We start from the raw sequence: 24,146 nt of genomic DNA, 5'->3' as shown, positions 1-24,146 counted from the left end.
AGCTATCACTGCTGCCCTGAACTAGTGACACTAGGCTCCTCCCCAGGGAGCCAGCTACAACTATATAAATACACTTTTAGGCGAGTGTGTGGGACACCTTTGCTATAAAAGGGCTCTGAAAAGAATGCAATAGTTTCTAAACATTGGCATATTGGCCTTGAATGAACAGGACAAAATCGGGGATTTTGCATCATTGTAAATGAGGGTCAAGATGATCTAACGTGGAAGTAAAGTGACATTCTTTTCCTTAGCATCTTATTGTTACTAGACTAATAATACCCAGGGAGAGGGGAAAATGCGATAGAGGCTCTATTTTCCTTTCTTGGTAATGACTGCTTATGACCTTGAGCATTTGTAGATGGACATATAGCTGTAAATCTGATTCAAAAATAATTTTTTCTTGATTTTCTTGAATTAGAAATCTGAGTTATTCTTTTCTAAAGATGCATATTCCATTTTCAATCTCGCGTCTCTTCTCTAATCCTTCTTTCTTAAAAAATAAAGACACCATGGCTTCATCTCTCAATTGAATTCATACCACTCCTCTTGGCAAAGAGAGATGAAAAGAGAGAGACCGGTGGCAGAATGTCAGGTGTGAAAGTATGATACCAGCATCAGGTGCAGTGACAAGGAGAGGGAAAGAAAGGTCCACGGTCAGAAGGAGTTATAGCTAAGGAGGATAATAGGATGGAACAGAGCAGAAAAGTTGGTGCAGGGTCTTTTTTTCCAGCAGCTTTGTGTCAAATGGCTGGCAGGCATTGTCTCAATGCTGTGCTAGACAGCTGTAAAACCCAGCCTCAGATCTCACAAAGGCAAGAAGTACTTGTTGACACAGCCACCTGTTGCTATTGCTTTGGCATCACTGAGGAAACAGTGAATGAATTTGCCTACCTCCTTCAGTAGGCCACCAGAGCAAGTGGTCTTTGTCTTACTCACCTCTATTTTCCCAGAGCCAGCCTAGAGCTTGGCACATGATACCCATCTAACAAATGTTGATTAAACTGTATGCTTGAAAATCAAGTCAATATGAATTGTTCTTCTAGAACTCTAGAGGTAAGACAACATAAATCAAGACCTCAAATTCCAAGGCCTGGGGCTAACCCCCAAAGAGGTCTTACATTTGATAAGAATGTTTTCTGTAGGATTGGCCAGGGGGTATGGGAAGAAAGTTTACTTGTTTTTCGACATTAGGGAATAGAAACAAAGCCTTAAAGAGAAAACATAGGACTTTGTGCAGCGAGAGAGAGAGAGAGAGAGAGAGAGAGAAGACATCAAGTAGAGTAGAAAAGTTTGCTTCTTGTGTAGAGGTTTGGGAAAAGACAGGTGCAAGAAGACCATGGTAAGCATAATCTGAGAAACTCACAAAGATTCCTAAATCAGAGAATAACTTGGGGTGTACAGATGTGTAACCATTAATTTCAGGGACCAAAGACACCTGACTACATATGCACGGACACTTATGTTTTAAAAATTGCTACAAAAGAAAGAGAGAAGAAAAAAAGAAAGAAGAAAGAAAGAAAGAAAGAAAGAAGAAAGAAAGAAAGAAAGAAGAAAGAAAGAAAGAAAGAAAGAAAGAAAGAAAGAAAGAAAGAAAGAAGAAAGAAAGAAAGAAAGAGGTTTGAATTGGATGCCTACCATTTATATAATCTATGATTGTGAATGGGAACAGAGCGGGTATAGGTGGACATAAAGACAGTGTTGAGAGGGGGAAATTTAAGTCAGATCCATGTATGTTACAATGCAACAACATAGCTTTTACTACTTCCTATTTTTCTTCTGGTCTTGACAGTGTCTGTATATTTGCTTCTATGTATATTCAATCATAGCCTTTAATTTATGTCAGTTTGCTATTTTACCTCCTATGCCATATTTTTAAAAATCTGCCCCTCATTTCCTGAAATACAGATTTGAACTAACATGAAACTATAAAAATGTATGTCTGGATTTTTCTAATATAGAGATTTTTATTTGCTAATTTTTAGAGCTTCATTTCCTTGCTTTTCAGATATTCTATTTTCTTCATTAATAGAACACTAAAATCCTTTCATTGGCCTCGTTTTTAATGATAAAATTATAAACTTTCACTTTGGTTGAGAAAGGCCCAACTCCACTGAAAGCCATCTGAACTACATTATCATTTACCTTTTTAACCATATAGACCAGTGGGAGCCAAATATCAAAATAAACTCTTCCTTTCCTCAAGAGAAGTTAGTAGCCTGCATCCTTGCAATACAATCAGGATGGTAAAAGAAAATGGAATATAGTATTGTAGACTGATTTTAGATCAGATACAGTTAAGTTTTGGGAAACCTGGGTAATCCATAGTCACACAGTAAGTATAATGTACACAGTAAATATAACGTTATTTTAGTTACTTTGCCTTTATCCTTCTCCTTGGGCTCTGCTGGTTTCACATGTAGAGCATCTTAATTATAGAGCAATCTTATAATAGTATTTATGCTTGTCTCACAGAGTGTAGATAGTCAAATGAGCTCTAGTCATTTTACTATCAATCTGTACCAGGAGAACAGCAATATGATTAGTGGGATTTTGGAATTCTCTGTGGATTTGCCTGGCATTTTAGTAACCAAAGTCATCCTTCTGGACCACAGTTCCAGATAATAAGATAGCTCCTAGTTCTAAAGCCACATAATTGTTCTTTATCCTAACTCCATTCATTTCATCAAGTTGTTCATTATCAATTGACTTCTGGTAAAAAAGTAAGACTTGGAAAATATTAAGTGAAAATTATTTTCTCTTGGTTAATTTGTGCTCTGTTCTGTTTTAGTTTTAGGAAATAAAAAGTTTGAAAATTATTTCACATTTAATTAATATTCTTTCTCAGAATGAACCAGAAAGCTATTGGCTTAGGGCAGATGTTTCACTTTCTAACAATGGAATTTAGCCTCACAGTTAATATTTTGAGTGAATAATTCTTATTCCTAATTTTTCCCATAGGTAATATTACATATTTTATTAAGCATTTTTAAAAGACAGATTCCACTTCATCAAATATTTACATTTTTAAAAATAATGATACAATTTCCCTAATTAGCTGTTCTCATTTTTTGTTGTTGTTGTTGTTGTTGGTATGGTCTGTTTGACACAAATCTTTTTTCTTCCTTTATCTTCATTTGTGAAATGATCATTATTATTGCCATTACTATTTTTAACTCATTTTCATGTGAAAGCTCCCATTGATTCTCATAGGATCCATGACTCTTACATTCAGTGAATGGAAATGAATAAAACACATCAATATGCATTTATTCAATTTAATATTTAAAAATGTGTTGACAGCGTTTCTCTGAGTGTCAACATTTCTGATGAGTATCTGTTTGACATTGAGACCAGAGCATCACTGTAGCCCTGATTTTGGAATCAGGGAGTGAATAAAAAACTATTTTGCCTTTTCTACACCTGTAGTTATTTAGAACAAAGCTCTGTGATAGTGTGTCATGCCTTACTTCAACAGTGTTAAAATATGAGAAGTGATATTTAAAAATTATTTTAAGTTTAGATTTTAGTCTTGATAAGCCAATACCTAATCTAATAATGGCATGAGAAACAATTCAAGCACATTCTGCATTAAATTTGAATGAGGAAATGTAAATTCATGGAAAGAAGAGCCACTGTAAATAGTTTAAAAGCCCAGAAAACAAATGTATCAGAAGTTCCTCAAAAGTTTTTTCTAGTTTGGTATTTTATTTTGTTACAGAGATCTCTCATATATTTGCTGTTGCTGGATACTCAATCTGTGATGGTGCTGATTTTCTATCTAGAGTAAAGTTCAAATGTCACAATCTTGCGGTAGATGAACACACCCTACAATTGATCATTTGAGAAGTAACCAATGAATAATGGGTTTTATTAATAGAACATAGGTCTACTATAAGCTCTGACTATAAGCTCTAAGCTCTGACTATACCTGCAGATCTGTGTGAGGTATATCCAATGGTCTTTGTCTGAAGAAGCTGTTCATTTTGAGAAGAGAAAGTTTATTTATGTGAAATAGGACACAAGGCAATATGAATAACAATGGTGTTTAGGTAAAAGGCAGACAAGATCTATGTTGTGTCAGAAATGGTGAGGCAAGCAGTGGGACTTGAGTCACGTCTGTAAGAAGAAATATGCTTTTATATATGGAGAGTGGGGTGGAGAATATTTTAGCTTGAAATAATAGTAAGAATGAGGGCAGAGTGATATGAATGTGGGTGACAGGCTTGGGGACCATTTACATTAGTATTCTTGGAGCAAAGGATATAATGTATATACATATGTGCAGAGGAAGATGGGAGTATAGTGGAAAGAAGCCGTGGATGATTATGGAAGACAAGAGGATTAGTTGGACCCTGAACTTTATTGTGAATTTTATTCTATGAATAGTACTGAAACTCTTAAGGACTTCTGAGCTAAACAAGTGGCTCATACAAAAGAGGTTTTTTGGAATATTAATCTGACAATGTTTTGAAGACTACTTCTGAAAAGGAAGAAGAGAGGGTTCAGTAAAGTATTTAATAATCCAGGCACAATAGTTGCAAACCAAAAATAGTATGGTAGAGTGAAAAAGGTAAAAATTCTAAGCAGCGGTTTTAGATATTCAGTTCAAGGCAAAGCAGAGGGCTATCTTATGAGATTTGTCTGCTGTTTTTAAAGGTAGCTTCCCCGTTTTCTTTTTGCCAATCCACCTGTTTATATCCTGACCTGATACTCTGATAGAGAATGTATTTTGGGATTGTTCTCTGTCTTTTATCCTCATTACAAAGGACTGGCCCAGTGATTGTGATGCCTGTAAAACTCTTAGCCAGTGTGAGGACAAAGAATCTAGCTAGGAGGAAGAAAAATAGATCTGTCTGTCTGGATGTTGCAAAATAGTCCATTTTTAGTGATCTTTAAACCCATTAGGCCACATATATTATCATTTACTTCTAAAAGTTTGTGAAATTCAAGAGCTCTGAAGTGAGGCCATCTGTATTTAATCCTAGATTTACCCTACTTTATGGGTGACTTTGGACAAATCAGAATTTATTATACTTTTGGACTTTGTGCTTCTAGTTTCTATCATGGTCTTATCTAATAGTGTTTGAGAAAAGGCACAAAGACATGTATAGTGAATAGAATGCTGGCTTTAACATGTCATTAAATCTTAAAAAAGACCTGTAATAAACCATTTCTCCTACCCCAAATCTTTCCATAATTAATCGACATCTAAGTATGAGCCAGCAGGTACTTGCTGATACAACAAAGTGCATGTTGACAAGAAAAGCTAGATTTCAGTTGATAAATGGAAAAAAGTACTCCATTCTGCTTGATTCTTCCAGCCACTTGATGCTAAAGCCAGTTGTGCTGTGGCCTGTGTCAATGGCTTCAAGTGCACAAGGCCTCCAGGCAACCAATTGGTAGCGTTAGTGGAAAATATTGGAAATTGTAGGTTACTTGTATGTAAAATTTATTTTTACAGGAAATAGAGGCTAAGTGGTTCAACCACAGAGTTTACAGAAAATAGTCTGGAATCTCTTATCATAGTGATTTTTTAGTGTAAAGCTATAATATTTGATCTTTGTGCTTTTGAAAGATACTCTTTAAAGCAGCAATGAGCTCAAAAAACACAAATGCACTTAAAATTTAAAAAATAAGTACTACATTTGAACTTTTCTGGAAAGTTAATGATTAGTGCTGAATTGCACAAATTATTTGTCAACATTTATCATTCTTCACTAGGGCTGTGTGATGTGCCTGGGTATGTGAAAAAAAGGAAATCCACTGAATAAGCATTTGCATCTACTTCAAGAGCTAATAATTATTTTAAGAAGACTTTTAAAAAGAATAATTTTACATGTGGAGCTGCAGAAAGCACATGTTCATGTCACTGTATATAATTTTTCATTTAGATCAAAGAATTATAGATTTATTAATTTTTAAGATTTTATTTATTTATTTAGAGCCCTCATGCAAATTGGAGAAGGGGCAGTGGAAGAGGAAAAGAGAGTCTCAAGCAGACTTTGCTGAGCACAGATCCTGACACAGGGCTCAATCTCAATACCCTGAGCTTATAACCTGAACTGAAACCAAGAGTTGGTCATTCAACTGACTGAGCTACCCAACTGCCCCAAATTTCACTCATTTCTAATTTCAAGCTTTTTTATGTCTGTATGAAAGGTGTTTGTGTATTTGTTCCATTAGCAGAAAAACTAGACATTGCTAAATTATTATATCAATGTCATCTGATTCCAAAGAGAAAGTGAATTAATTCCAAAATTAATTCAATTTTTAACTCAAAAACTTGAAAAAAAATATCAAGTCACACATGGTACTTCATAGTCTTTGCCTAAAGGAGGATTGCTTGAATAGCAGGGATTTGGGGCACTAGTTACTATTCCTCATAAGAAGTATAAGATTATGGGAGTTATATTTCTTCCTTGTAGATGTAACAGTTAAATAAAAAAATGTGGGTTACTCTTTGTTGTAGAAAGGAACACTTTGCAAAATTACTCCTCACTTCAAAGTAAGTTTCTTTTTTGCTTAGTTTGTTTCTGTTTCTCTCTCTCCATTTTTAAATGAAATGGTATGTGCATTTTACAACTGTAATTAAAATGTACCAGTTTTATATTTCATTTTACAAATCTAAGATATCTAAACACTCACATGAACTAAATTTTAAGTCGAGGTCTTAATTAAATCTTTAAATAATTAGTGTTCAAAGCAAAAATATGAATAGAATTAATGTTAATTAGGTTGTTCATTTATCTATTCCTTTATAGACAGACATAGAAATTCAGGTCATAACCATAAGTTCTTTTTACAGAGAAGAGACAGATGTTAGAGAAACATAGTAGAAATTATGTATAAATCTATAGTAAAATACAGCCTTTTTTCAGCTAGGACTGCTAGAGTTAATGTGTGGGTGTGGGTGTGTGTGCACGTGTGTGCATGTGTGTGTGTGTATGACACTGTTAAATTTGAATTTTAGAAGAATAAGTTATATGTTTGGTTAAGTATGTTCTAAATATTGCATGGACATACTCAGAGTAAAAATTGTTTATCTGACATTAAAATTTAACTGAGCTTCTTGTATTTTATCTGGCAACCTTATTTTCTGCATCTTGAATATATTTATTCAGACACTTTGGATTTCTGAACTAAAAATCTTTTGATATAATGTAATGTCCTCTAAGGGTGGGTGGGTTGAGAAAGCCAGAATTTATTTATGGACCACAAAGACTGTTCAGTTGTAATTTTAAAAGTTTGGGGGTGCCTGGGTGGCTAAATCAGTTAAGTTTCCAAAACTTGGTTTTTGTTTTTTGTTTTTTTTAAAAAATATATTTTATTTATTTATCCATGAGAGACATAAAGACAGAGGCAGAGACATAGGCAAAAGGAGAAGCAGGTTCCCTGGAGGAGCCTGATGCAGGACTTGATCTCAGGACCCCGGGATCGCACCCTGAGCCAAAGGCAGATGCTCAACCACTGAGCCACCCAAGTTCTCCCCCAACACTTGGTTTAAACTCAGGTCATGATCTCAAGGTTCTGAGATCAGCCCTGAGCCCCAAGTCAGGCTCTGCACTAGTCAAGGAGTCTCCTGGAAATTTTCTCCATCTGCTGCTTTGCTGTTCCCCTGACTCTTTCTCTCTCTAAAATAATACATAAATAAATCTCTAAAAAAAAAAAAGAGTTTGAAGACTTCAGGTTACTAAGCTCACAGATTTTTGTTTTAGATTTTATTTATTTATTTATTTATTTATTTATTTATTTATTTATTTACAGATATATTGAGAGAGAGAGAGAGAGAGAGAGAGAGCTTGCACAAGCAGGCATAGCGGCAATCAGAGGGAGAGGGAGGAGCAGGCTCCTCACAGAGCAGAGAGCCCCAACGTGGAACTGAATCTCAGAACCCCGGGATCGTGACCCGAGCCTATGGCACATGCTTAACTGACTGACCCCCCAGGTGCCCCAGCACACAGGTTTCTCATATGGGAAGAAAACAGACAAGTTATTACACTGTGAACATAAAAACAAAGAAAACCTTTGAAATGCTGAATTTCAATTCTTCAGAACTTGATACAATATTCTATTAACAAAATGAAAGTATGAAAACGTATATATTTCTATTTATGAGAAATAATACGAGAATAAATTTAAAAGGAAGAAAATCATAGAAGGATGTCTTTTACTGTTCTTTCATGATTAAGATCTTTTATACTTCCAATTGATTAGTACACAATATGTTCATATAATAAAAAATCTAATTGCTAACAGAAATGTGGGTGCCATTTATATAATAAAACCGTTTTCAAATGAGGATCTGGTGGAATGTTCAAATGAAGGGTAATTCAAGATTCACACATCTCATTAACTGATTTGAACTTAATAAATTGATTCGCATGGTATATATTCTTTTGTTACTTTAATTTGATATATCTGTTACATCCAACTCTTACTTATAGCTGTAGTTATTTTATTTTCTCTACATTCTTCCACTGAATGTGACTACTCATTCTACCATTGGAGGATATTTGGTTTGTTTCCAATTTGGGGCTATTATAGTGCTGGAATTTCTGGGTCATAGTATACAAACATTTTTGTCTTTAGTACAGAATGCCAAACTCTCTTACCTATAGGATTGAACCAATTGATACTCCCATAAACATTTCCTGAGTATCTTCATTTTCCAAATATTTTAAGATATTTATTACAACATGGCTTTAATTTGCATTTATGTAATGATTAACCATTGATGAATAATAGGCTTATTAGTCATTAGGGCATTCTCCTTGATGAAATATCTAGCCTTTTGTCCATTTTTATAATTTATTCTCTTTTTCTTATTAATTTTTGGTGGTTCTCAAAATATACATATTTCATGTCTGAGTCCTTTATTAAGCATATATATTTCAAATGGTTTCCTATACTGTGACTTGCCTTTTTACTCTGTGATGTTTTTGATAAACAGTCTAAGTTTTAATGTAGCCCAATTTATTAATTTTTCTTTATATGTAATGGTCTTGCATCCCATATAAGAAAATTTTAGGCAGTATAAATTCATAAGATAGTTTTCTGTTTTATGGCCTAGGAGCGTTTACTTATTATGTTTATTTTTACAATTCATTACTAACTGATTTTCTGATGCTGTGAAATAGGGGTCAAATTTCACTTTTTCCCACACGGTTATCCAATTACTCTAGCTGCCCTAATTGAAAAGACTGCCCTAAATTGAATTCCCACATATTAGCAGGATTGTTTGTAGATTCCCTATTTTGCTCCATTGGCATATTTGTCTATCTTTGAACCAATATCACATGGTCTTAATTACTGGAAGTCTATAGTAAGTCTTGATGTCTGGTAAAATAAGTCACCATATTTGTTTTTTCTTCATTTTTCTTGGTAATTCTTTGCTTTTTGCATTTCCATGTAAATTTTAGAATCAACCTTGTGTACACACACACACACACACACACACGCACACACACACCTGTTCAGATTTTGACTGGGAATGCACTGGGTTGTATAGAGTGATTTGACCTATGTAAACTTTTGAGGTTTTAAATCTATAAGCCATGTATATTCTTCCACTTTTAAAGGTTTTCTTGATAATATTTTGTAGGTTTCTTATATAGAGGTCTTATTCATCTATCATTAGATTTATATTTCATATAATTATGGATTTATGGAAAATATTTTGGTTTTGATGTTATTAAAATGGCATATTTTAAAATATCTTAAGCTGTTTATTGCTAGTACATTAGAAAACTATATTTGTTTTGTTCATTACAGTATCCAGGAACACTAAAAAAATCAGTTTGTAATAATTTATTATAGCTCTTATATTTTCAATATTCATGTGCACATTGGTTGTGCATAATGGCACCTTTTATCTCTTCATTTCCAGCTTTATATCTTCTTTTCTCTTACTGTTGGGGCTAGGACATTAAGCAAAATGTTGAATGGATTTATGAATAATGAGCATTTGTGTCTCATTCTCCATTTCAGGCAAAGAACAATTCATCATTTATCATTAGTGATGTGCTCCAATGTACTCTAAATTTATCAATTACTTTTTCTTGATATTTAATTTTATTTGACAGTTCTTGATATTCCTAGTTTCCATGAATGGAAGTTCAGTTTTATCAAATACTTGTTCTGCCTATATTAAAATGTTGACATAATTTTTCTCTTTTTTAAAATATTATTTTATGGTTGAACTATATTGATTTGATTGTTAAGCCAACCTTTCATTCCTAGTATGAACCCACGTTGATCATAATGTCTTGTTATTAATGTATTCTGATGAAGATCTGTTGCAGTTATTTTTTTCATATTTTAGGATTTGTCTATGTGTGTATGTCCACGAGAAACATCAGCATACAGTTTTCCTTTCAGCTTTTGATATGAAAATTATTTTGGCCATATAAAATGAGTTAGGGATGTTTTCTTCTGTTATCTGGAAGAATTTATATGAGATTGATGTATTTCTTTTTAAAATGTTTAGGAGAGTTTACTGGTGAAGCTATATTATCCTAGAGTTTTTATTAAAGAAAATTTTTATTTATAATTTAATTTCACTGATAATTTATGAGATTTTTCATTTTGTCATGCCATTTTATATTAAGTTGTGTTTCTTGTGGAGTTTGTCAATTTCATCTAACTTCCTCCATTAATGAACATAAAGTTGTCCATAATTTCAAAAATTTTACTAGTTTTTAATGCTGACTTTTGAGGTTGCTCTATTGCATATTCTAATTTACTTTATTAAGTTCTGCTCTTTATATCTGCATTTATTACTTTTTGTGCTGATGTTGCTTATTTTTAAAAAATGTTCTGAATTTTAAAAAACTTAACCCCATAGGGTATATGTTCTTTTCTTTTGTGTATGTATTGTTCTTAAATTTTAAAAAGTTATTAAATTTGTTCTGGTGTTTTTCTCTAGCGATATAATTGACCATGGTGTCTACAGGTACCAATGTTCATATAGCATCCATGGGATCCTTGTTCTAATGAATCAAATGTTTTATTTCCTTTTACTACTGGACTTATTCTATTCTCTATCATCCAATTTTAGTAAATGTCTTCCTTTTTAAAGTTGACTTTTGTAATGCTTGGCATTAGTAACTTATGTTCCTTGATTTAAGTGTTATCCTATTTCCTCCCAGCTATCAGTGATGGGACAATGATCAAACGTAAATTGTGTCTGATATTCTTCCTCTCTTCTCCTTCCTAGTTTCACTAGTTGTATCATTTCACATTATCAAGGAACACACTCCTTAAATTCCATTTTGCTACCTAAGCCCCCTAATTTGTTTGAGTCCCATTTCTTTTACTTTCTCAGATTTTATTTATTTATTCATGAGAGACAGAGAGACACACAGAGAGAGAGAGAGAGGGGCAGAGACACAGGCAGAGGGAGAAGCAAGGTCCATGCAGGGAGCCCGACGTGGGACTCGATCCGAGGTCTCCAGGATCAGGCCCTGGGCTGAAGGAGTCGCTAAACCACTGCTGCCCAGAATCCCACTTCTTATAGCAGCTCTTCACTACCAGGTTTCCTGCCACATTTCCTATTGTCACCTCTCCACAATGACTGAAGTTCTACTAGTTTCCTCAAGCCTGCCAAGGATTCATGGCAACAATATTTTATAGGTCCTTGTATGTTCATAATTAGCCTAGTAAAATATCCTTAAAATTGCATTCTACCTTGTTTTCCTTTCACCAAAGGAAGCTAGACAAAAAAGGTCAGAATTGAACTTGTTATTCATATATTTTCATTGATTTAAATACATTATAAACAAGTTCTGCAAGGCGCTGGAAGAACAACCCGCAGCATCACTCTCTGAACCTGGCCTCTCCTCCCTGATACAGGGGCAGGGCCTGTGGCTGGAAGAAGGCTTGGCTTTCTGTGAGTGCCAGCTAGAAGGCTGCCCTGGCACTATGGGCCCCTGGCTCCCCCCAAGTCCACATTAAGGCAACCTGAGTACAGGCTTCAAGGGGATCAGAGATATGTCAAGAAAGGATGCTCCATACTCTCGCCTGCCAGGACAGGGGCCAGCCCCCTTGACAATTGGACCCAATTTTCTTCTCATCACAGAGATGGTCAGGATGAGGGCTAACTGTTAAATATAAAATTCTTAGGTCACACTTTTCTTTCTTCATATTGACCAAAACAGCCATATCATTCCCCTCAGTTTGAGAGGAATTTTAAAATGTTTCTTCCTGATGATAGGCTCCTGAATTCTCTTTTCTTAGAGCATTTACTTTAAAGACTTTCAATTGTATATTCTTTCTCTGCCCCCTTTGAAATGTAAATTTTCTTCTAATCTCTTACCAGTTTTATAACCCAGAAATGTCTTTCTCAAGGACCTGGAAGCCATCCCTTTGAAATGTAATCATCAGGAAACATAGAGTCTCTATCACCCTGTCTTTGTGGACTAGTGGGAGCTTAACTTCAACATGTGCCAACTTGCAAACACAGATGGCCTATGTCCTTACATTGACCATCTTCCTGATGCCCGTCAGTAGTTTTGTACTAGCTTGCCTCAGTACTAAAAAACTTTAGTTTGTTTGTGAGGATTGAATTCGATTTCTCTTCACTATGGTAGTAGTAATTGAATAATATTTTCTTTGTCAATTTAACCATGTCTGCTGAAATTTTTTTTGGCAATAGATCTTGTAAGTATTCTTCCACCGTATCTGTTATTGTATATTTCTGTGAAGAGATTGAAGATCAGCTTGATTATTCTCTCTTTAAAAATATCTTGAATTTTTATATAGCCATCTAATATAAATCTCAGTAATTTTACCAAGACATGTTGCTTGAACACTCACAGTTCAGTATTCACTGTGGAAGGGTAAATCTTTTATTACAGAAAAGTTTTCTTTTTAAAAAAAATTACATATGTATTTATTTATTTGAGAGAGAGAGAGTGAGAGAGCAAGGAGAGGGTCAGAGGGAGAGAGAGAATCTCAAGCAGACTTGGAACTCAGCATGGAGACTGACAGGGCTGGATCTCACAACTCTGAGATCATGACCTGAGCTGAAATCAAGAGTCGGACACTTAACCAACTGAGTCACAAGGCACCCCAATAGAAAGGTTTTCTTAATGCATGGTTTAAGCATTTGTTTGGTTATTGTTTTGACTGCCATCATTGTTATCTCCAATCGATAATCTTGGTTATCTATCTCCTATTTGCCACACACTCCCTGATCCTCTTTTCATCTCTTTCTGTTTCATTTTTCTCAATTTTCCCATTTTCTTTTCTTTTTTTTTTTAAAGATTTTATTAATTTATTCATGATAGACATAGAGACAGAAAGGGGCAGAGACACAGGAGGAGGGAGAAGCAGGCTCCATGCCGGGAGCCTGATGCAGGACTCGATCCCGGGACTCCAGGATCACGCCCTGGGCCAAAGGCAGGCGCTAAACCACTGAGCCACCCAGGGATCCCCCTATTTTCCCATTTTCATACTTCCTTCTCCATGGTAGTTCCCTACAACATTTTATACATTCACATGTCGGTTTTGTTTTCCTTTCTATTTCACTTTTTGTCAACTCACATTTCAATGTCTTCTAGTTTTTCATCTCATTTACCCTGATCTCTTGCATTTCTTGTTTGGTGGCCTTCTTCCAAAGACATGATTTCTTCTTTATTTAAGCAAATTTTATGTCATAATGTTTCATCCTAATTCACCTATTCTATTTCACCACTTAAAAGTAATTCTATGCATGATAAAACTATTTAGGAATATGCACAAAAAATTACATTTTTATTAGTCAAGATCCTTGTTTGAACCATCATAAACTCATTATGCCTAAATTAGGCAGAAGTGGATTGATTTAAAGGCTATTAGGTAGCTAATAGGAAAATTGGAGAAGAAGGATCAGAAAATTGGCAGAAACCAAAAGGGGTTTTATGACCAGAGGCACATTCACTCTCATATCACTGAACTCATTTATTTAGCACACTGGTGCTAATCCTGCAAACAGAAACTGGGACTATCATTGTCCCAGCTGCCACTGGTATTAGACTCCACCATCAACTGACACAATGAACTATAATTTATACCTATTTCTTGTTTCTATTCAACATCCCAGGCAAAAACATATAATTAGTTGAAGATGGATCACTTGCCTGCCCCTGGTTGCCAGAGTACAGGGAGAACAAACATTTGACTTTTTAGATTCCATGAAGATTCACACATTGTGAGAATCTCTAATTATTTGATGGGGCTTCAGATTCTAAGCAGTCAAGTAATATTAGTATATGATCATTTAAAAAATTATACACTAGAATGATAAAAATGTGACTTAAAATGCCAAACTACTAAAGGAAAATAAAGATACATATTACAAAGAAAGTTCAATCCAGTATAAGAAAGGAAATGAGAAAGAAATAAAGGAAACAAGGTTATCATGGGGTAGTGAACAGGTGTTTTATTGTTGTTGTTGTTGTTTTGACTACTGGCTCCAATTTTTTCTTATTCTGATAGTGTTATCTAGATTTTACTTTGAGAACAACTATACCACTTCTAGTTTGGGTAGGGCAGGTTGGGATAACCCAATCCATTTGGTGGTAGGCTCAGTCAGGACTTGAGCAGTCAGGGCAATCTACCTCACTGGTGACTGAGACTAGCTGGGAGCTGCACGTGTTGCTCACACAAGGCAAAGAGCTCTGAAAAGAAAATCATGACAGACAATTTCAGGAATTATTGGAACAGAGATACTTCTTTTTCAGAATGGCTGTTCTTTGTGGTAGAATTTTCACACTTCTGGTAGCCATCTTGACCCTATGAGGGATGATGCCATGGATGGCTTAGATGGGAGCTGAAGAGAGGAAGCAGTGGACCTGCCAGAGGTGGGGGGACAGATTTCTGACCATATTTGTTCTGGTTAATTACAATCCTGCCTAAAGCGGGCAAAATTCCTAAGCTATGTTAACTTACTGACAGACATATAAAAGAAGGCTTGAATTTCCAGTAAACTTTTTTATTTCATAAGTGAAATCTTATAAATTCTAAAAATGATTTCAAAAACTGTTTGGATAAAAATAGCCTAGAAAATTTAAATGCCCATAAGATAATTAATAAATGGCAAAGCATACAGTAATACTTTAGGAATTAAAAAATGTGTGTCTGGTGCTGAAGCTAGTTAATTAATGGAATTAATTAATTCCATTAATTAATTAATTAATGGAAAGTCTAATAATTCATGCATCCATTGAATTATATTATACTATAATACTCATATTTCATATCAATATGTGAGAATAGAATGGGATTAAGTAAGTAATATTGGGAAAAGATCGAATGATAAGTTAGATCCATGTTTCACAAAACTACTTCTGTATATATATATAAAAATAAAATTCCAGATGAATTAAATATCTCTTTAAAACAATCAGAAGAATGTCTCTTTGTAATTGCTTTGGGCTAAATTCTGTCCCTCAGAAATGTGTATGGTGAAGCCCAAATCCCCAGGGCTTTTAGAATGTAATTAAGATTCAGTGAAGTTATAAGGGTGAAGTCCTAATACAACAGCATAGATAGCCTTATAAGAGAGAGACATCTCTCACATAGTGCACATGCGTAAGAAAGAGCACGTAAAGTTACAATGAGAAGGTATACTTCGGTAAGCCAGGGAGAAAGCTTTCACCAGAAACTGACCAGGTTGACACCCTGATCTCAGACTTCCAGCCTCCAGAAACTGAGAAAATAAATTTCTGTTGTTTAACCACCAGTCTGTGGTAGTTTGTTATGGAAGCCTGAGCTGATTAATGCAGTAAACTTAAATTAAATATCTTTCAAACATGTCATAAAGACTGGAAATCAAAAACTGAGAAGTTTTACAATTGATTACATGAGATTTTAAAACTTCTATATCACAGAAACTGCCACACTCCAGGTAAGAAGGAGCAACGAATATTGACAAAATATTTTTTCTATACATAATAAAACCAATAGCAACAATATAAAGAGCTTCTGAAATAATGAAGAAAATGACAACTCAATAGAAAAACAGACAATATGAACAGAAAATTTGCAGAAGGAAAAAAGATTAATAAACATAAGACAAGTTACTGGACCTCATTAGTGATCAAAGCAATGGATAAAGAAATAATAGTAAAATGTTTTCCCTTGTCAAATTATAATGAATGAGTTGAGTGGCAATATCTACTATTGGCTGGATGCAACAAAATAGCATTCCCATGTATCATGGATTGGGGTATCATATGTTGGTACAGTGCCCCAGTATCTATTACAATTTAAAATGTGTATCCCAATGATGCAACAATGCTCCTGTTCAGAGTATATGACAGAAGTCCACTTATGGTGAACAAATATATATTCATTGCAGCATTGTTTATAACAGCAGAAATAAATTTTTAAAAAAGATTAAACATCCATCAAAAGAGATAGACTTAGATAAATTAGTATATCTTCCTACTATGCAGGGGTAAAACTGGATACTACTATGCAGGGGTAAAAATAATATTTTCTTTGTATTTTTAAAAAAGATTTTATCTATTTACTCACGAGAGACACAGAGAGAGGCAGAGACACAGGCAGAGGAAAGAGAAGCAGGCTCCATGCAGGAGCCCGATGAAGGACTCAATGTGGGACTCGATCCCGGAACTCTGGGATCATGTCCTGAGCCAAAGATAGATGCTTAACCACTGAGCCACCCAAGCATCCCTATTTTCTTTGTATTTATAAGGAGAGGTTCCAGTAAGAATTGTAAAGCCTAAGAGTAACTCACAAATACACATAGCGTGGTGCCACTTACAAACATTTTAAAACCTGTATGTGTATGTGTGTGCGTGTGTGTGTATGTGTGTACAAAACACCAACATAAGGAAAAAAAGAACAGAAAAATAAATGCCAAAGTTTTAAGAGTGTACCCCAGAAAGGAGAGTAGTAGGATGGCAATCCTTTTGCTCCTTTAGTCTCTACTGCTCAGCTCTACTACACTGAATAATAATAGAGTTTGAAACAAATAGAATTAGCACTTATTCTGGAAAAGTTATGGTAAAAAAATGAAAAACAACTGCTGGCACCATTATAAAATAGTTCTTTTCTGGAAACAATAATTCATACAGTTGGAACCATAAACTTATTCATAACTTGTTATAAAAGAGATCGATTTTATACATTTGTTATGTTACTTTAATTTTCCTGAACAATTGATATTAAAACTCTGTTTTATCAGTGAAAACAACTTAAGCTCCACCAGTTACCAGTGGTAACTCTGGGCGGTACAGTTGGGCACAGATGCACACCTATCAAAGTTCTCTGGTTAATCCCTTCCTAGTTACTTACTGTTCTCTTCGTTCAGACCCTCATTGCCTGCCAGGTTTATTTGAATGGACTCTTATATGACCTCTCTCCCTACAGGCTCTCTTCCTTCCAATCTGTTCTTCTTGTTGCTGTTAGCGTTGTCTTCTTAAAAAGTAAATCTCACTTACCACCTTCTTATTCAATATCCTTAGGTGAGCCCCATATCTTCAGAAAGTATTTGAATTCAGTAGCATAACATTTATGTCTCATTGTGATCCAGTCGCTGCCAACCTATCCGTCTTTATCTCTACAATCTGTTTGTCAAGAAAGAATGGTGGTTGGAGCTGAAGATGTCAAAGACCTCAGCCCACTTAAGACTGCAGTGGAGGTTCTAAGCCACAGCCTACAGGAGGGAGCTGGGAGATGAAGACTAAGCAGTCTGACCTTACTGTCGTCAGTTTTCTCAATGCCTGTGGTACCTCCCACTGGGAAAGTCTGACTAGACACCGGAGGGCTAGGAGCCTAGTTGAGGCAATGTCTAATGCAGCCAAAAGGCAGTTCTGGAGCACAGAGCAGGGAGGGGAAGGGGCATATATAGCTGTGGAGTAACACAGGGAGAAGAACCACCCTAACCATCATACATCCAGGTGCTTTCCACCACCCATGCCTTTTGTACTTTCTCTCTTCTAGGAATGCTCCCCACGGAACACACCTTCATCTGACTAATTGTCTTTCAAAATTGATTTTAGCCAGTCTCTTAAATTGCTACGGTCAGGTGCAGCACTCCAAAGAGAATTTGAGTTCTAGGCGTTGGTGTATTTTTCCTATTGCTTCACACCTGGAACAAAAGGTATCCATTACAACTCCAGAAAGTCATGCAGGTACCAAATGAAAAACCTGGAATTTGTGTTTTGAGAACTATGAAACAAGAGAAAACATATGGAATATTATCAGTGACCTCAAAATTAAAATTAAAATAGCCAACCTTTATGTTTCAAATTAAATTGGCAGGTAATTTTACAATTATTGAAGACAAGAAGGAGGATTGCTAAGGATTACATTTAAAGTCCTCACATATGTTTGATACATTCTCAAAAATATTCTATGAAAGGAAAAAGAGACTTTTTCTCAAACATGTTCTCTAGAAAGCTTAAGTACTTAATATTGCTCCTGGTCTGGATTATGTTGTTATTTTCACAGGTTTCCCTCTTGCTAATGAAGCATGTGACTTAGTGTGGTAGCAGGTTTTCCCCTTGTTTCTAAAGGGAGGACCCAGCATCCAAAAATAGACTGATTTTATGCTTAAACACTGAAGTAATAGTTCTGGGAATAAGAGCCTTCAAAGTCTCTTAAGTTTCTTTATACCCTTATTTTATTTGCTAAGAATATTATGGAAACTCTGCCAATACCCTTTGGTAAGAAGCTAATTAACAATGAATGAGTATAGTCAATTGAGATATTGTTATGTAAGCAAATAGAACAATGCCAGGTTACATCGTTTATTATAAAACATGTCTCAATTAAAATTTCATGTGATATAGTGCATGCAGATTTTCTAGGATAAATAGCAATGTTTTAGAGACTAAAACCCTTTTACAGCATGCTAGTAAACCCTGAGACAGCAAATCAATAGAATATTCATGTCAAGCAAGAGAGTTTCAGAGGACAATTAACCTTAAACGTGAATGCATCTGTATTTATAAATTTACCTTAAATCAATTTGTATCTCATCTTCTTGTAATTATATCCTGTTACTTAGAAATCGTAAATATATTTTTAAAACTTTTTAATTGACATTGTAAAGATCCAAATTTAATTCAGAGTGGCCTTTATTATATTCTTATGGAGTTAATACCAAATTTGAATATTATGATTACAACTTGTTCAAACTACCTGGTAAGCATCAATGAAAATTGCTTATACAATTTTCTGCTCCCTGGATCCACCTTTTCACATTTGGTTTACTGAAAGCCTTCCTTTAGTCTTTTATTCCTTGAGATACAATTCACATATCATGACATTTATACCCATTTCGTGTTTCTAGTATATCCAGAGTGTTGTGCCATTATCATTATTACTTAATTTCAAAATTTTTTAAACATCTCCAAAAGAAAGTCTATAGCAATAAGCAATCAGTTCCCATTACCCCTCCCCACAACCCATGGTTACCACTAATTGATATTCTGTTTCCATGGATTTGCCTATTGAGGACATGGTGTATAAAATAGAATCATATAATACATGGCCTTTTGTGTTTGGCTTTTTCAACTTAGCATAATTTATTCAAGATCACCCATGTTATAGCACCAGTTACTTTATTTCTTTATACGGCTCAACAATATCCCTTATATGGATGTATCATATTCTGTTTATCTATTCAGATGGGATTGTTTTCACTTCTTCACTATTATGAATAATGTCACAATGAACATTTGTGTACAAGTTTTTATGTGGACATATGTCTTCAATTCTCTTGGCTATATATCTAAAAGTGGAATTGCTAGGCACGTGGTCATTCTATGTTTAACTTTTGTGGGATTTCCAAAGAATTTCCTACAGCACTGCATATTTTTACATTCCCGCCAGCCAGGTATGAGGGTTCCAACTTCTCTGCATCCTTGCCAACACTAGTTATTGTCCATCTTTTGATTATATCAATCCTATTCATCATTTGTAAATAAAAATCCACTTAACCCATTAGAATGACTTTTCCATATTGACACTGACTATTCTAGATAATTCAGTGATTAAAGTTTTTCTCTCTACTATTATTTTCATCATTTTGAACGAAGGAAATAGTATAATCTTATTATATTTATATTTGGATTGTCACTTTTATTAATTTATTTAGCTAACATGTTCATTAAAAGATGGAATGATATCTATGTATCACATGTGAAAAACCCAACATTCTCAAAGGACTATAGAATTCCAAAGCTTAAGTATTCTGGTTTTGCAGTTGGCTACTTACGGAAACTTTGGCAAGTTAAATAAATTATTCTTTGCTCCATTTTTGATAACTATGAAATGGAGAAAATGTTGCGCAGTTGAAATGAATTTGTAGAAATTTCATGAGTATATTGGTTTCCTGATGATGCTGTAACCATTTAACATATATTTGGTGACTTAAACAAAACAGGTTTATTAACCTTCTAAAGGTGGATATTCTGACATGAATCTCACTAGGCTGAAATCAAGACGTTGCCAGAGCTTCATGCCTATCTGTAGGTCTATTTCTCTGCTTTTTTGAGTTTCTAAATGCCACCCCCATTCCTTGATTCATGGCTTTCTCTTTCCACCTTCACAGCCAACAAGGACAGTCTACATAGAGTCCTTCTCCTGCTTTCACCTCTCCAGCCAGAAAAGATTTTCTACTTGTAAGGATGCAGGATGAGAACGGACCCACACAGATAACTTAGAAGAATCTTTCCAGGTCCTTAATTTAATCAAATCTGCAAAATCCCTTTTGCCATATAAGGTAATATGTTCACTGTCTCTCTGGTTTCCAATATAGACATCTTTGTGGGACCATTATTTTACCTATCATAATGAAATAATGTGTGTCCCATAACAAGTACAGAACTGGCACACAATGCTGGATAAATATTAATTTCCTTTTTTATCATTTAAAATAGGTACTGTATGATCAAATGGGAATGGACCACACTTCAGCTGTGCCAAGGAGATGGATGACCAAATCTGAGAGAGCAATACATAGAGACTTAAAATACAAACACTATTATTCCCATAGAGTAATTCCTGTCATGGGATATTTGCCAGATGAGTATCATGGCATTAATCTCCATCCACAACTGTCTCATCTTTCCTTTGGCCCAGCAGCCAAGACATCTTAGTACCATTTGGAGATACTTTGTTTTCATGATCTTATCACCAGTCCTTTACCTAAAGCAGAAAAGACAGCAAAGAAACATTGATAGAGGAAAAGAATATTGAGACAGTTCTAAGTGGACTGTTGGTTCTGTTATCTGTGATGAATGACATTTCTCCTTCATTTATTTACATCAATATCTATAATTTCTGGGTTTCTAATGCTAGATGTATATCATAGCTTTCTTTTAAAATGGGAATAATGGTCACAATAGTGTTTAGTGAACAAAGACATTAGCCACATAGTGGCAAATTACTCTAGGATGAAGAAAGTCATTTCTAATATCTCTCTTGCATCTCTCCTATACACACACACACTCACACACCCAATAGTTTCTATCAAATACCTGATGGAATGGCAAGAGTTTCATAGTTTCATTACTTGGCAACTTTTGGGTTTGAAAGAAGATTGGGTGGCATTAATGTAGTATATGTTAGTTATCTTAAAAACCACCACCACCACCACTACAGTAAATAGGCCTCTGTTAATAAAATTAAATAAATTTCTAGCTCCTCAGGAAAACAAAATATTGTCTCATTGGTGGAGACCAGACCCAAAGCAGATCACTTTATTTATAATAACTAGAAATGTCAATTTCCTTAGGGTTAATTTTTCTATAATCACAATCACTTTTTGACCAAGGGAATTAATTCTAAAATTAAGACTAGCCATTTTGTATCACTTTTTGTTTCTGATTAAAAAAGGCATTACAGACTTTTTGAATTAAAAATAAAACTTGATTTTTTAAAGCAATTCTTGCCCTAGATAAAACTTTCAGTCTGATGCCACCAAACTTTTAGTAGAACAATTGCATTATCAAAATGGCTACAAAAGAAATAATGTTTTCCTTATTCTGTGGACATTTCTTAAATGCCTCTGTCAATATTTCCAGTTTCAAAATACATTCTAATAGAAATTCAGCAAGTGGTATTTTAAGCAAATCCTAATTAGAAACCATTTGAATGTCAGTGATCAAAACATAGGAAGGGAAACTTGATATTTAATGATGAGATGGCACACTTATAGAATGCCTTTTCCTGAGAAGATCAAAACAGATAAGCACAAGTTTAAGTATCTGTTTAACACTGATACCTGGAGTTGGGCACGTACACTAACTTTTCCAGGTGGGGCTAGGAGGAGAATTGTGTATTTACCTTGCACATCTGACAGCACAGGAACAGGCTTGTTTTATTTAGTGGGAAAAAAGTGGATAGCCAGGGGTAAATTGACATGGAGGAACAGATAGCCTCAGTTCAAATACTGTTTGCCTCTGAAATCAGTGTTACTGTTGACATCTTCTGTCCACTTTGTTGTCAATCCCTAAAATAATTTAAGGATTTCGTTCCCTCAGAAAAGAAAGCTTTAATTCATTGCTTCGTGTATGTTGGCAAAAATGCTTCTGCCAAAGGCTATTTCTGAAATACTGCAGTAAGAAGATCTAAATCAATAAAGGATAAAAAAATGAAAAAAAATAAAAAAAATAATAAAGATGTCCAGCAATGCCATGTTCTATTTAAGTGTCAAGCTAAAAAATATGTTGATACAGAGCTTAGAAAAGAGATAAGTGCTCCAGTGCTCACTACTTTTACAGTTGGTGATTCACAACATACTTTTAATAAGAGGGTGTGGGTAAAATGAAAAAAGAGGAAGCTAGTAAAAATTGACTACACTGTCCTAGCAGCTGCACAAACTACTGTTCATCTTTTGGTGCATTTACTTTGTTTCTTTTCCTGCAAATTATTATATTTTTGTTTGTAAATTTTTTTGATATGATTTCAAGTTCACAGGATATTTTCAAGAAGAGTACAATAAATTCCCTGATACTTTTAACCCAGATTCAGCAATTGTTAAATCTGGCCTCATTGGCTGTATCACCTTCTTTCTCTTCACATCTGTGTGCATGTGCATATACACACACACTTCTGTGTTTGCATAAGTATTTGTAACCAGATACATATGCAAATATATTTTTTTCCTGAATCATTGAAAGCATTATGTCTTTATTACTAAATACCAATAAAAATCAAGAACTTGAACATTGTCGCAACACATTATCTAATTCATATGTTTAACTTTTGCCAGTGTCCCAGCAAGCTATTGTATAGTTTTGTCCCCTTAATACAGCATCTAGTCTAGATCATATGTTGCATTTATTACCATGTCTGGTTAATCTCCATTAATCTGAAAAGGATTCTCAAACTTTCTCTTTTTCTTGACCTTGACATTTTTTAAGAGATAATAATGATAACAATAAATAATTTTGTAGAATGCCTTGTAATTTGAATGTTTCTAGTGTTTCCTCATGATATAATGTGGGTTATGCATTTTTTTGCAAGAATACCATAGATATGGAGCTGTGTTCTTCTCACTTCTTATACTAGGAGGCATATAATGACTGTTCCAATATTGATAACAAGAACTTTTGTCATGGGATTAAGTGATGTCTGCAGAGTGTCCATGGTAAATTATTTTTCTATTTGTAAAGATCTGTAACTTGTGGATGTCTACTTTAAGACTATTCTTCATCAAACTTTTACCCATTAAATTTAGCAAGTGTTGATGATTTCTAACCCTATAATTTCTTCTATATTTATTAGTTGACATTGATAGATTTCTTATTTCCCCCTTCTATGTTTGATTCATGTGTATATGTATATTCATATAGGTTTATGGATTCCTATTTTATTCAATTATAACTTATTGTTTATTATTAGTAGTAGTAATAGTAGTATGCTCAAGTGGCCCTAAACTTGGCTATGGGAATCTTTATAATCTTTTTGACTCAACTCCATGATTTATTTTTAAAGATTTCTTTCTTTATTTATTTATTAATGATAGATAGAGAGAGAGAGATAGGCAGAGACACAGGAGGAGGGAGAAGCAGGTCCATGCCAGGAGCCCTACGCAGGACTCGATCCGGGATTCCAGGATCGCGCCCTGGGCCAAAGGCAGGCGCCAAACCTCTGAGCCACCCAACTCCGTGATTTATTGAGCATTC

The 24,146-nt window shown here is 34.7% G+C and overlaps 1 long non-coding RNA gene across 1 annotated transcript in view; it reads left to right on the top strand.

The window, feature by feature from the left end:
- LOC144280934 (uncharacterized) overlaps nt 1-23,706 on the top strand; it is a 55,217-nt gene extending 31,511 nt beyond the window's left edge. Inside the window, exons 8-9 of the long non-coding RNA XR_013349382.1 lie at nt 20,567-20,737; nt 20,895-23,706. This is a non-coding gene — a long non-coding RNA (uncharacterized LOC144280934). The remainder of the gene's footprint in view (nt 1-20,566; nt 20,738-20,894) is intronic.
- The last annotated feature ends 440 nt before the right edge of the window (nt 23,707-24,146 follow it).

Source organism: Canis aureus, chromosome 12 (assembly GCF_053574225.1).
Source record: "Canis aureus isolate CA01 chromosome 12, VMU_Caureus_v.1.0, whole genome shotgun sequence".
Taxonomy (NCBI): domain Eukaryota; kingdom Metazoa; phylum Chordata; class Mammalia; order Carnivora; family Canidae; genus Canis; species Canis aureus.
Note: the sequence above shows the minus strand (reverse complement) of the source record. Positions and strands in the feature narration are given on the sequence as shown.